At 32.0% G+C, this 11,493-nt stretch overlaps 1 long non-coding RNA gene across 1 annotated transcript; it reads right to left on the bottom strand.

The window, feature by feature from the left end:
- Positions 1-5,913: 5,913 nt before the first annotated feature.
- On the bottom strand, positions 5,914-10,157 carry LOC128155892 (uncharacterized). The gene is made up of 4 exons (XR_008239657.1): positions 10,058-10,157; positions 9,912-9,964; positions 8,128-8,268; positions 5,914-6,026 (listed from the first exon to the last, which is right to left on the bottom strand). It is a non-coding gene; the product is annotated as an uncharacterized LOC128155892 (long non-coding RNA).
- Positions 10,158-11,493: the final 1,336 nt, after the last annotated feature.

Raw genomic sequence — 11,493 nt, 5'->3', positions numbered from 1 at the left:
AAATCAAAGAAATGTGAATCCATATGCCAATGAAAAAAATCTGGAATCACTCAGAATAAATCTGGGTTGATCGTGATGTTAAAAGTTAATTCAATGAAATATTTCTCTGAGCTTTAAGACGCATAGAACCAGTGCTTATACTGTAAAACGAGAAAATATGGCGCACTACAAATTTTAGCGCCTTTGGCGCAACTGCCTCTGAGCGCTAAAATTAGTAGTGCGCCAACGATTTTCCATATGTATTAAATTTCTTCAAGTTGCAAAACAATAACGTCAGTCCATTTTTAAGGCTGTATAGAAGTGTTCATTTAAATATCAGATGGTGTCGGTTCTGTTTGTTTAAACAATTACACAGGTAAACGGTATGGGTTATCGGGTATAAGTGCCCAAACATGGATTAATTAATTCAGTTTCAATTGCATTTTAATATCTCTCATTAGCACCTTGAAAATTGGGCTTCTCCCCATGCCACTTTCATTTAGCGCCTCGAGGTGAAAATGTGATTAAGCGTGGCGATCGTTAACGCTGACAAACATGTTGATCATAATTTCTTTGATCTCTGATTAGTGGATATAAAAATAACAAGACGATACCTATTTTTGTGTTTTTTAATGTAAAATTACTGTGAAAAAGATACTCTCATGGTGATCGAAACTCATGGTAAATGTAGCATTCGATTTCACTTTTAGTTTCGGGACTCTTCTAGTGTTATCCAAGTCGACACGTTAAATTCAAAGTCCGATAGCTCAAATTTGTTTACCAACAAAAATTACACATCATCGCCAATAAATGAGGTTTTCATATCTATCTACTGACGATTTACACAAAAGTAAGGGTATTGTTCTCAACGACAGTTTATCGTGCATGCGAGATAGAAATCAAAGTCGCTGTGTTCACCTGCTTGAGTGAACACAGAACTAAATTTTGGGCGTGATCGTTTATCAAACAACAACATTTTTAAAAATTTTTTTTAAAGAAAACATGCATGCGCTAAAATATAATTGCGCTAATGTACTGGCACTTGCGTTTGCGCTAAAATACGTATGCGCCAAATTTTCTCGTTTTACAGTATCCGGTTCCTGTGGTGCTAGGTGGGTGGGACTATATTCTTTCGTATGTTTACTGCAAAAAAAGCCGTTCCGATATCAGCAAGGGGAACTGAAGCAATACAGAAAAGGTTTTTTGTCTAAGAACACAAAATACAACATCAAGTAACCACAACAATGTTTGAATTAGCGATATTTGGGTTACCGACCTTACATATAAGACCCTGGAGACAAATGCTTCGCAAAAAAGGGATTGACGAGTGTATAATTAGGTCAACAATAAATTGTGAACTCGAAAATTCAAAAATATTAAACAATTAAAAAAAAAACTCCGATAATATATGTGTCTTCAGACTTTTTGCCTGCAATTTAGAAATATATATGCTGGGAAATTGCTTTTGCTAACGATATTATGTGTACATGGACACACCAACAATGATTTTGACCACAAGAGCCTATCCTGCGTAATCCACCGTATTCATCTACAATAGACTTAATATTACAACGCAATAAAATGCAAAAATTAAAATAATTAATACAGCTTTTATTTCAAAAGTATGAAAAATGGAGTGGGTGTTTGCCTGCTTTAAACATTGTGATATAAACAGTTTCATTGAGCTATAATTTTAATGAATTTTCGTATGACACAAAAGACTAATATGATTCATTTAAAGAAGAATATAAGAGAAATGAATTATCTAATTTTGCAAAAAAATTTAAATCAAAGGAATGAATTTATTTCTCAGCACAAAGCGTAAAAATTTACTTTTTTGTCTTGTGTTCAGTTTTGATAAAACCAGTCGACAATTTGTCGCAATTCGAGAACTTCCTATAAAAACAAATATGTATCCAAAATGCATACGATCACAAATTTAGTCTACAGAGATAAATTACATGTAAAAATAACAAAACTTTAAATAAAATTTTCCACGAATAATTTGTTTTCAAGAAGATGATTTTTGTTGAATGTATCAAATGTAGTCAGTCACAAAATGAACATACAATCATCACTTGTAGCCTGTCATCTCTACCTTATGCAATAACACTGTGAATCGAGTTCAGGCCCCAGCCAGTGACATTACTGCCTTTTAAAAAGTTGATTAGATGATTAGATCGGTAGATCGGTATTACGTAAATATTTTGATTTTGTTAACTATGCAGTTGGTCAAAACAGAGTTGGGAAGTATGCGTAGTTGTTTAGGAGATCTTTTGCATAGAATATTTATTTTCCGTAAGGAATTAGTTCAATATTCAATCATCCTCCTTAAAAAAAAGTAAGGAAAGACTTTTTTACCAACATGAAGTACAATTTAGGTATTTCCCAGCCGAAAATCTGAATTTAATCTTTATAGATTTGTTATGTTTATATAAGATTAAAAAAAATTACATATTGTTAATTTTAGTATGTTTATTATTTTGCTAGTTGATTGATAATTTAAAAAAAATAAATTCATATAAAAGGAAGAAATGTATGATACAAGTACAAGGAAGTTTCTGTGCAAAGTATATATGACTGATATAAAATGAGAGATGGGCGTCGAACAATTACAACCAAAAATAGCCTTGTTTACATAGTCAATTCCTTAAGTAACTCCGGACATGTTCTTCACTCATTCAATCATATACATTATTTCTAAAACAGCTGTCATGCAGCAAATTTTCGTTGCATAGACACGTACACATAATAAGCTCAGTCAGTTTTTATCAGTTCAAAAATGTGTTTTCCCTATATTTTATGTTCATTATAAATTAACAATTTGTATTACAATCCCTATCTCTTAAAAAAAAAAAGATATATATATAAATATATATATATATATATATATATATATATATATATATATATATATATATATATATATATATATATATATATATATATATATATATATATATATATATATAAGACTATATCTTATTATTTAAGATATTTATACGCCTTTTCCTGTATCCCTTTGCCTTTAATATACTCGTACAAGACCTGAGATATGCAATCTGTTTGAAAGACAGACAAACGTGCGTTTTACTTTAATTTGTTGATAAATAACCATCGTAATAAATATAAGAAAACCTTTTCAATAGATTTACATTAACTTTGTTAACTCATTTGTATTCATTTTAAATACTTAAGCAAATGATCTATTAATTACTCATAGAAATGACATATCACTTAAATGTTTAACCTCTTATTGAATACAAATGTACTTTCATATTTGTATTTTAAGGAAAACTTTTGTGAAAATATGACGGAAAAAAGAACCCAGGGACTGAGCTTTGTGTATATATTTATAAAGAAATAATATTTTAAACTCTCTTTTAGGCATACACCTAATACATTTAAAGAACGTGTAAAATCAATAATGTCACTTGTACGTTTTTGCTATACCATTACATGTTTTACGCTGTTATTAGATCTGACAGAACATTTAGTAACGTGTTGAGAAGTTGAACTTAAAAACAAACTCACGAATAATGTCGTTTAGCAGTAAGTTCATATTACATTGATTTTGAGATACATGTAGTTCCAGTTATGTTCATCACCCTTTTTTAATTCGCTCTGCTGTTTCAGACGTGTCGTATGTATTCGATGGACATTCCAAAATATTCTGATATCTCTCTGTATGACAACGGATGACTTTGGTAATTTCATCCTCACATGAGCTCCCAAGATGTTTTGATGGTTCGTTCCAAGCTTCACTCATACCAATGTTGGTTTGACTCAAAGTCATGCCAGTGCTGTGCCTTGTACATGCTTTGGTTTGCTCTGGTGACAGTCTACAAATATTTAAGAAGATTTTCGTAAAGTTATAAATCATCTTGCCACTATCACCAATGTTACATTGACATCAAAGTTTTATTAACTTCTTATATTTATATCACTTTAAGTGTTGAATAGGTACATGTCTCTATGACATTCAAAAAATTATCTTTTAGAATTCATTTTACGTCTATATAACTACGGCAGCGTGGAAGGGCCAGATGAAAAAATAAAAAATTCCTATTTGTTCGGACAAATAAGTTATTTGTTCGGACGAATTTCGATTTGTTCAGACAAATAAGTTATTTGTTCGCACGAATTAGGATTTGTTCGGACGAATTAGGATTTGTTCGGACGAATAAGTTATTTGTTCGGACGAATTAGGATTTGTTCGGACGAATTACATATTTGTTCGGACAAATAATTTATTTGTTCGGACGAATTAGGATTTGTTCGGACGAATTAGGATTTGTTCGGACGAATTACGATTTGTTCGGACGAATAAGTTATTTGTTCGGACGATTTAAGATTTGTTCGGACAAATTACATATTTGTTCGGACAAATATGTTATTTGTTCGGACAAATAAGTTATTTGTTCGGACGAGTTAGGATTTGTTCGGACGAATTACGATTTGTTCTGACGAATAAGTTATTTGTTCGGACGAATTACGATTTGTTCGGAGGAATTAGATATTTGTTCGGACGAATTAGGATTTCTTCGGACGAATTATGATTTGTTCAGATAAATAAGTTATTTGTTCGGACGAATTAGGATTTGTTCGGACGAATTACGATTTGTTCGGACGAATAAGTTATTTGTTCGGACGAATTACGAATTGTTCGGACGAATTAGATATTTGTTCGGACGAATTACGATTTGTTCGGACGAATTATGTTTTGTTCGGGCAAATAAGTTATTTGTTCAGGCGATTTAGGATTTGTTCGGACGAATTAGATATTTGTACGGACAAATAACTCATTTGTTCGGACGAATTAGATATTTGTTCGGACAAATAACTCATTTGTTCGGACGAATAAGTTATTAATAGTGGTACATGTATGAGAGAGAGAGAGAGAGAGAGAGAGAGAGAGAGAGAGATATGTCATAATCATGGATACATAAATGTGAAAAGTCTAATCAGTTAACATGATCATGCGCAGATCCAGAAAAATTTACCGGGGTGGTGGTGGTAGGGGGGTCTGATAGATAGTTTTGTTTGCGGGGTTGCAAGGCCCCCCGACGACCCCGGCTCTAGATCCGCGTATAGATGTATGCCAACTCTAGGCAGCGCAGGTTTTTTCTTAACTTACTATAAGTTTTATTTCGCGCATTGCCAGAAGTAATGATTCCAATAGTCATAATTATATGATTCCGCAGGTGGATTTCGATTGTCGATGTTTATATTGAAAATATAGTCATTCTCCTGTTTACTTGGGACACTGGACATACGAAATTATCTTTCGCCTTAACTTTATACATATACATGTATACGATCAAAGTTAACTGATATACTTCCTGGAATTGTAATAATCGCACAGTTACTTAAGTGACTTATAAAACAAACTAATGTTTACTTATACTTCATACTTAAGTAACTGTGCGATTATTACAATTCCAGGAAGTATATCAGTTAACTTTGATCGTATCATATGATCAAATCATAATTCGTCCGAACAAATAACTTATTTGTCCGAACAAATCCTAGTTCGTCCGAACAAATCCTAGTTCGTCCGAACAAATCCTAGTACGTCCGAACAAATAACTTATTTGCCCGAACAAATAACTTATTTGTCCGAACAAATAGCTAATTCGTCCGAACAAATCTTAATTCGTCCGAACAAATAGTTATTTGTCCGAACGAATCCTATTTCGTCCAAACAAATCCTAATTCGTCCGAACAAATAACTTATTCGTCCGAACAAATAGCAACTTCGTCCGAACGAATTAGATTATTTTTTTTTCTCATCTGGCCCTTCCACGCTGCCGTAATATAACTGTTTGTATCGGTAATATTTTATTTTTTAAACGCTTTGAAGCATTATAATAATTCTTCTTATTGATCACGCTAAGCTTTTACACATTAAAAATCTTACTCCTTCCATCGCAGCAGTGTTTTCAAACAGCAAATCAACGTTACTATCTGAGATGCGGTCAGAGCAATGACTGACAGGAATAACGAAGAACAACTCTCATTCTGAACTGATTTTCTGTACTTTGACTCTGTAAAAAGAAAAAGATGATGTAGTTCCAAAGTTTTTTTTAGTGGAAAACAAACGGTTCTCTAAAAATATAAGGTTGTGCAAAGTTTACCAATGGAAAAGAGTTCATACTAAACACTGAAACCATTCATTTTATCCTTTAACTTTAAACAAACTATTCAACACATGAAATAAATGTGAGAGGTCGAGAGATGTGTATTTTTATTGAGGGAGAGAAAATGAATGCTAGTTACAATAAATATCTATTACTAGAATCTAATGTTTAAAGGGGCATGGTCACGATTTTGGTCAAATTCTATTTTTATGCTTTTACTATTTACAATGCTTTAGAACTGTATTTCTAATGATAAAAAAAAATTAGGGAGTAATTCGTAGAGTTATAAGAAAGATACAGGGCACGCAATTCTTTGTCATGTAAACAAGGTTCGTGCCATGTTTTTGTTTACATAGGTTCAGTATACAAGTAAAAAAAAATCCTTTTCCAGCTGATTTGTCTATCTTTTATCTATTTTAAGCATAGATAAACAGTTCTTAACGTTTAATACATTTGTTTCAGGTTTAAAACTGAAATTTTACTTTAACGTTCAAAATGTAAACAAACGCTTTGTTTACATAACAAAAAATGTCAAGCTCTGTAACTCGCCTATAACTCACCAAATGACACTCAAATTTCGGTTGACTATTCAAAATGCCTTTCTGAAACATTGTAAGTATTAAAATCGGAAAATACTTTTTGACCAAAACCGTGACCATACCCCTTTAATGTGCATCAAATAGCATTTTGTCAGTCATATCATCTGTACAAGTTTTCATCTTTAAATTGGTGATTAAATAATGTATAGCTGAACATTCAGAGTCCATTCTACTGAAATATCCACAGGTGAATCTTGATTCATGTAATAATATCACGTTCAATTTTTGAGACATTTTTCAGATTCATGTAAACAGGCATTTACTGTGAATTGTCCTCTTATGTTAGCTTTGAGAATCTGTGACGTTCAATTTTTCATAACCCACAAGGCATAAGAGCTCAGGTGAACGTCGCCACGCGTTTTGAATAGATTTATTTTTATAAATTAATGGAAACTTACATTATTATTTTGATATGTACCTTTTAAAAATAATCGTTAAACTTATCTTTTCGGTCTTAAAAAAAGTTTTCCTGGCAAAGATTCTGGCGCTATATTTTTATCCGCGGAAGCGCACTGAAAAACATATTTTATGGATATGCCATCAATTATTCATATCCATGACAAACATCGTATTTAGAATGGCTTTAAAGCGATGATACTACATATGATAAAACATATACAAATAAACATCAAAATAAATATAAATAAAAGCTAACGCGCGGTTTTTAATCTGTCTGCACGGCGTGGTGTGTTATAGAACCGACGATATTTAAAATTCATTTAAAAATAAAACATTTAATTCTTAATTACGAGTAATGAACACTGCTTTAATGTTATTCCTTTTGAATTAACTACATATTTTTTTCAAAACGCTCATTTTCAGCAGTTTTAGTTTTTGTTATCCCTTTTAGATACATAGAGAAAAATACATACCCTTTTCCATATCACAGCCAGTATCAACCCGAGACTCCAATATCAGCTCAAGGGCTAAAAGCTCAAGGGGTGACATTGGTCTCGGGCTGATACAATCAGCCAGCATCAGCCTGAGACTCCACTATCAGCCCGAGGGCCAAAGGCCCGAGGGTTGACATTGGTCTCGGGCTGATACAGGGGCTATTTACAGGGTATTTATTATTATATTTATTACTAACTTGGTAATAATCTTTTTTTTTGAAAAGCTTCAACTTGAACAAATTGATTTTTAATATTAATTGAAAATTGTCTGTACATGTATTAATTTTAAAAAATGAGATCTTGTTGTTTTGTCAAATATGTATCTACAGAACCGTAATTTCCTCGTGTTTTAAAATTAACTGCTCCAAAACTTAAGTTTTTAACTGCATTTTAAAATGTCGACTGTGCATATGTAAGAAATGAGTTTTGTGATGTCATCTGTATAACATATGCAAAAAACCTGTAAAATTTTATTAAGTATGTAATAAAAAACCATAATTTGATTTTAATATTTACCGAACGTAGATAGTAATGTGCAGCCAACAAACTGATTACAAGTCTTGTGTACAGAACAGTTGCACTTTGAGAAACATCTTGGTCCATAGAACCCTGTTGGGCAAGGAATGACACAGCCTTCTCCGTAAAATCCAATGCATTCTTTAAAACAACGAAAACATTCTCTCTACTGTCCACTGATATGTACGTAATTTTCTTTTGTGACAGGGAAAGTTCAAAACAGAATATTTTTTTTTTATTTGTGTTAATGTTTACCAAAAAAAATAACACCGTCATCAGTGTTTTGTCGCATTAAAATCATGTTTGCTTATATTAATGAAACTAATATTTAGATCTTTTGAGTACAAATAATGCCTATGAAAAAAAAAATTAAAAAAAACAATATGGAAAGTTTTGGTATTTTTGAATAAAAGAAAACAGACATATTTATCATAACAAATTATATTCTACATCGGTACTTCGCTTTTATGAACGTGATGTACATGTACGTAATGCAAATGTACATTATGTACGTGATGCAAAATATTTTTTTTATTCTTTTAGAATATTAGATATCCTTCTCACCATTGGTAAGAATATAATTCAATATTGGTCTGTTATGTTGTGACTATATGTAATAGCTTTCACAATTTTTTTTCGGGAAATGAAAAAATAAGTAGACACACTTAATAAATCAAAGGGAAACGGTTTTTGGTGAGTATTAGGTTCTATGATTTCTCTTTTACTGCTTTTATTTGTTTTTATAGTCTGTAGCCACTGTAGATGGCGTTTAATGTTCGTTTTCATCGAAAAGGACATTAGATTTTGGGGATCCCGACGTTACTGTATACAGTTGGGTTAGAAGTCTAGTTACATATTCACGAAGCTGTTTATTTAAAAAGATTCTGTCTTCATAATTTTTGTTTTATAATTGGGGGCTTAGGCAATGTTATAGCGCTGGCTTTCAACATTTTGCTATTGAAGAAAGGACATAGCAAGTTGATTTTTTTAATCTGGTGAAGTTTTGTGAGTCGCCTTTTAATGATGTTGAAGGTATTTGCTAGGCTTACATTCATTCTGATATATCAGATAGGTTAAATTTTGGATTAATTTTCCAAATTGTGTTTATTATGGACTGTTCGTTCTGTAGCTCATGTTGTCTTTTCTCTTGTTCAGTAGTAATCAACATTTATCAGATGTAAAATCCAACTTTTTGAAACATGTATTGTAGCATATTGTCTAATATGGTTATCTTTTTTTACTAAAATGGTCCATTCTGATGAATAAATAACCATACAGATACATAATTAACCGGGTAATTAGGTGGTTTTCATGATATGTCTCTAGACAAGTAAACTCAATATGCTTAATAAAGATTGTAATGAAAACAATTCATTAAGTTTAAAGGAGGAATATGATGCATTCTGAAAGTCAAGGAAAAGTGCCTTTCAGTCAGTCCGAATTTATATATCTGCCTGATGGCTAATGTGTAAGATTGCAAATAAGAATAAGAACCTAAGGCAGAACGCACTTAAAGCACGAGTGATAAACGTTATAGAGAAACTTTAATTAGACTGCGAGGGCTTTAAACAGTTGTTGATGTTTTCTATTTTTTTATTAGACATATTAAAATTTAATACATTTATATGAATAACTAAATAAATTAAATGTTTGCTGGGTTTTAAAAGTTTGTAAAGCAAACAATTGAACTCTACTCACTGGGTATTTATAAATAAGGTAAACATTTAAAATATCATTTAACGAATTACGCCACTTTTTCTCTATGTTTAAAATGTCACACATACCTGCACAGGTTCCATTTATTTTTCTATAGCCAGAACAACATTTTATTCGCGAACTAAATAAACAAAAATGCTTTGTACAATTGGTTTTCGCTACGTTTTTAAAAAGGACAAAATAAGTGAAACGATGATTGCACATGTAAACTTACGTGTCGTCTATGCATTCTTTGGCTCTGGACAATGAAATGATGCCTACCCAAAACACAAAATGTGTACACCTAAAGAATTGATTAAGACTTGTTATCATTCTTGTCAATTTGTATTTGCTTATACATATGAATTATCTATGCTCTTATACCGAATGAAAACTTCCCAAATGTGGTGTCCTTCCGTGACAGTCACATAAAGATGAATAAAGAGGAAACAAATAAAGTGTCCTTCAAATCAGTCTAATAATACCTAATAATAATGTTTGGTTGGCACTGTAAAAGTTTTCAGACTAATAAATGCAAATAATATGCCAATTTTTGGAACATTTTTCACATCTTTAGTGTCAACTAGGCACAAATTATGAAAAAAAAATCATGTTGAATCAACAAAAAGTGCAAATGATGTATAACTTGATACATTCAGCATAAAGACAACCAAAAATGTTTTAAATTTTAAAGACGCTCAGTATATGTTGAGATAAGGGAAAAAAGTTTTTAATAAATGATGATTTCACATTGAAAAATTAGCCTTATAAGGAAAATTTGCTTTACGTTATATCAAAAGTTGTTAGCGTAACAAAAGTAACTGTCAGATCAAAATGAATCACCTGACTATAGTTTATGTTGATTATTGACAAAGAAGTCACATTTCAATTAGTGTAACTGAGCATGCTCGGTTGATTTCTCAGTGGCGTTTCAGTGTACATGTATCAATTGCACAATATAGGATTTATAATATAAATGCTTTAGTTCATTGTTAATATAATATCATCATCTATTGATGCAATCAAACATTTCAACATATTTGTTATTGTCTAGGCTATTTAAAGCTGACATGAATTCATAAAATCATTTGGTCGCCATATTAGTTTCGATCGCTCCTCTACTGCCACTGGGGTATATATACCGGTTGAGAAAGTTACGGTCGGTTGCTTTCCGATCCAGGCATTCACGTTGCACGGACTTCTACATGCATGAACTACACATTGTAGTAAAATGTAGTAATAAAGAATAAAGAAAACAACAATCAATGAAATACAAAATATATTTATTCTTTGAAAGGATGTCCAAGGTATCCGTATTGTTTTGCACATACAGTGCTGCCTTACTTCGCATGCACATCGAACACGTGTGTCGTTCATACAGAGTGCATAACGTCTGCACCTTCTTGAAAACCCTGGCGACACTACATCCAACACAGTAGCTAAATGATAGTAAATCCAAGAAAATAACAACGTTTCCATTCGTTCCTACAAAAACGCCCCATTTCTAAAATCCATGCGATAATTGGCATTGCTCGATCTGCCACAGTGTGTGGTTTGCGCATGTGCGATGTTATAACATACACAGGAAAACGGTCTACAATTATCGAGGAATTTTCGAAAGTATCTGCGCCTGGATTTCAGTCGTTTATTGGATATATCTTGCCAGTGCAG

The sequence above is a fragment of the Crassostrea angulata genome, chromosome 1, assembly GCF_025612915.1.
Source record: "Crassostrea angulata isolate pt1a10 chromosome 1, ASM2561291v2, whole genome shotgun sequence".
NCBI classification, from domain to species: domain Eukaryota; kingdom Metazoa; phylum Mollusca; class Bivalvia; order Ostreida; family Ostreidae; genus Magallana; species Magallana angulata.
Note: the sequence above shows the minus strand (reverse complement) of the source record. Positions and strands in the feature narration are given on the sequence as shown.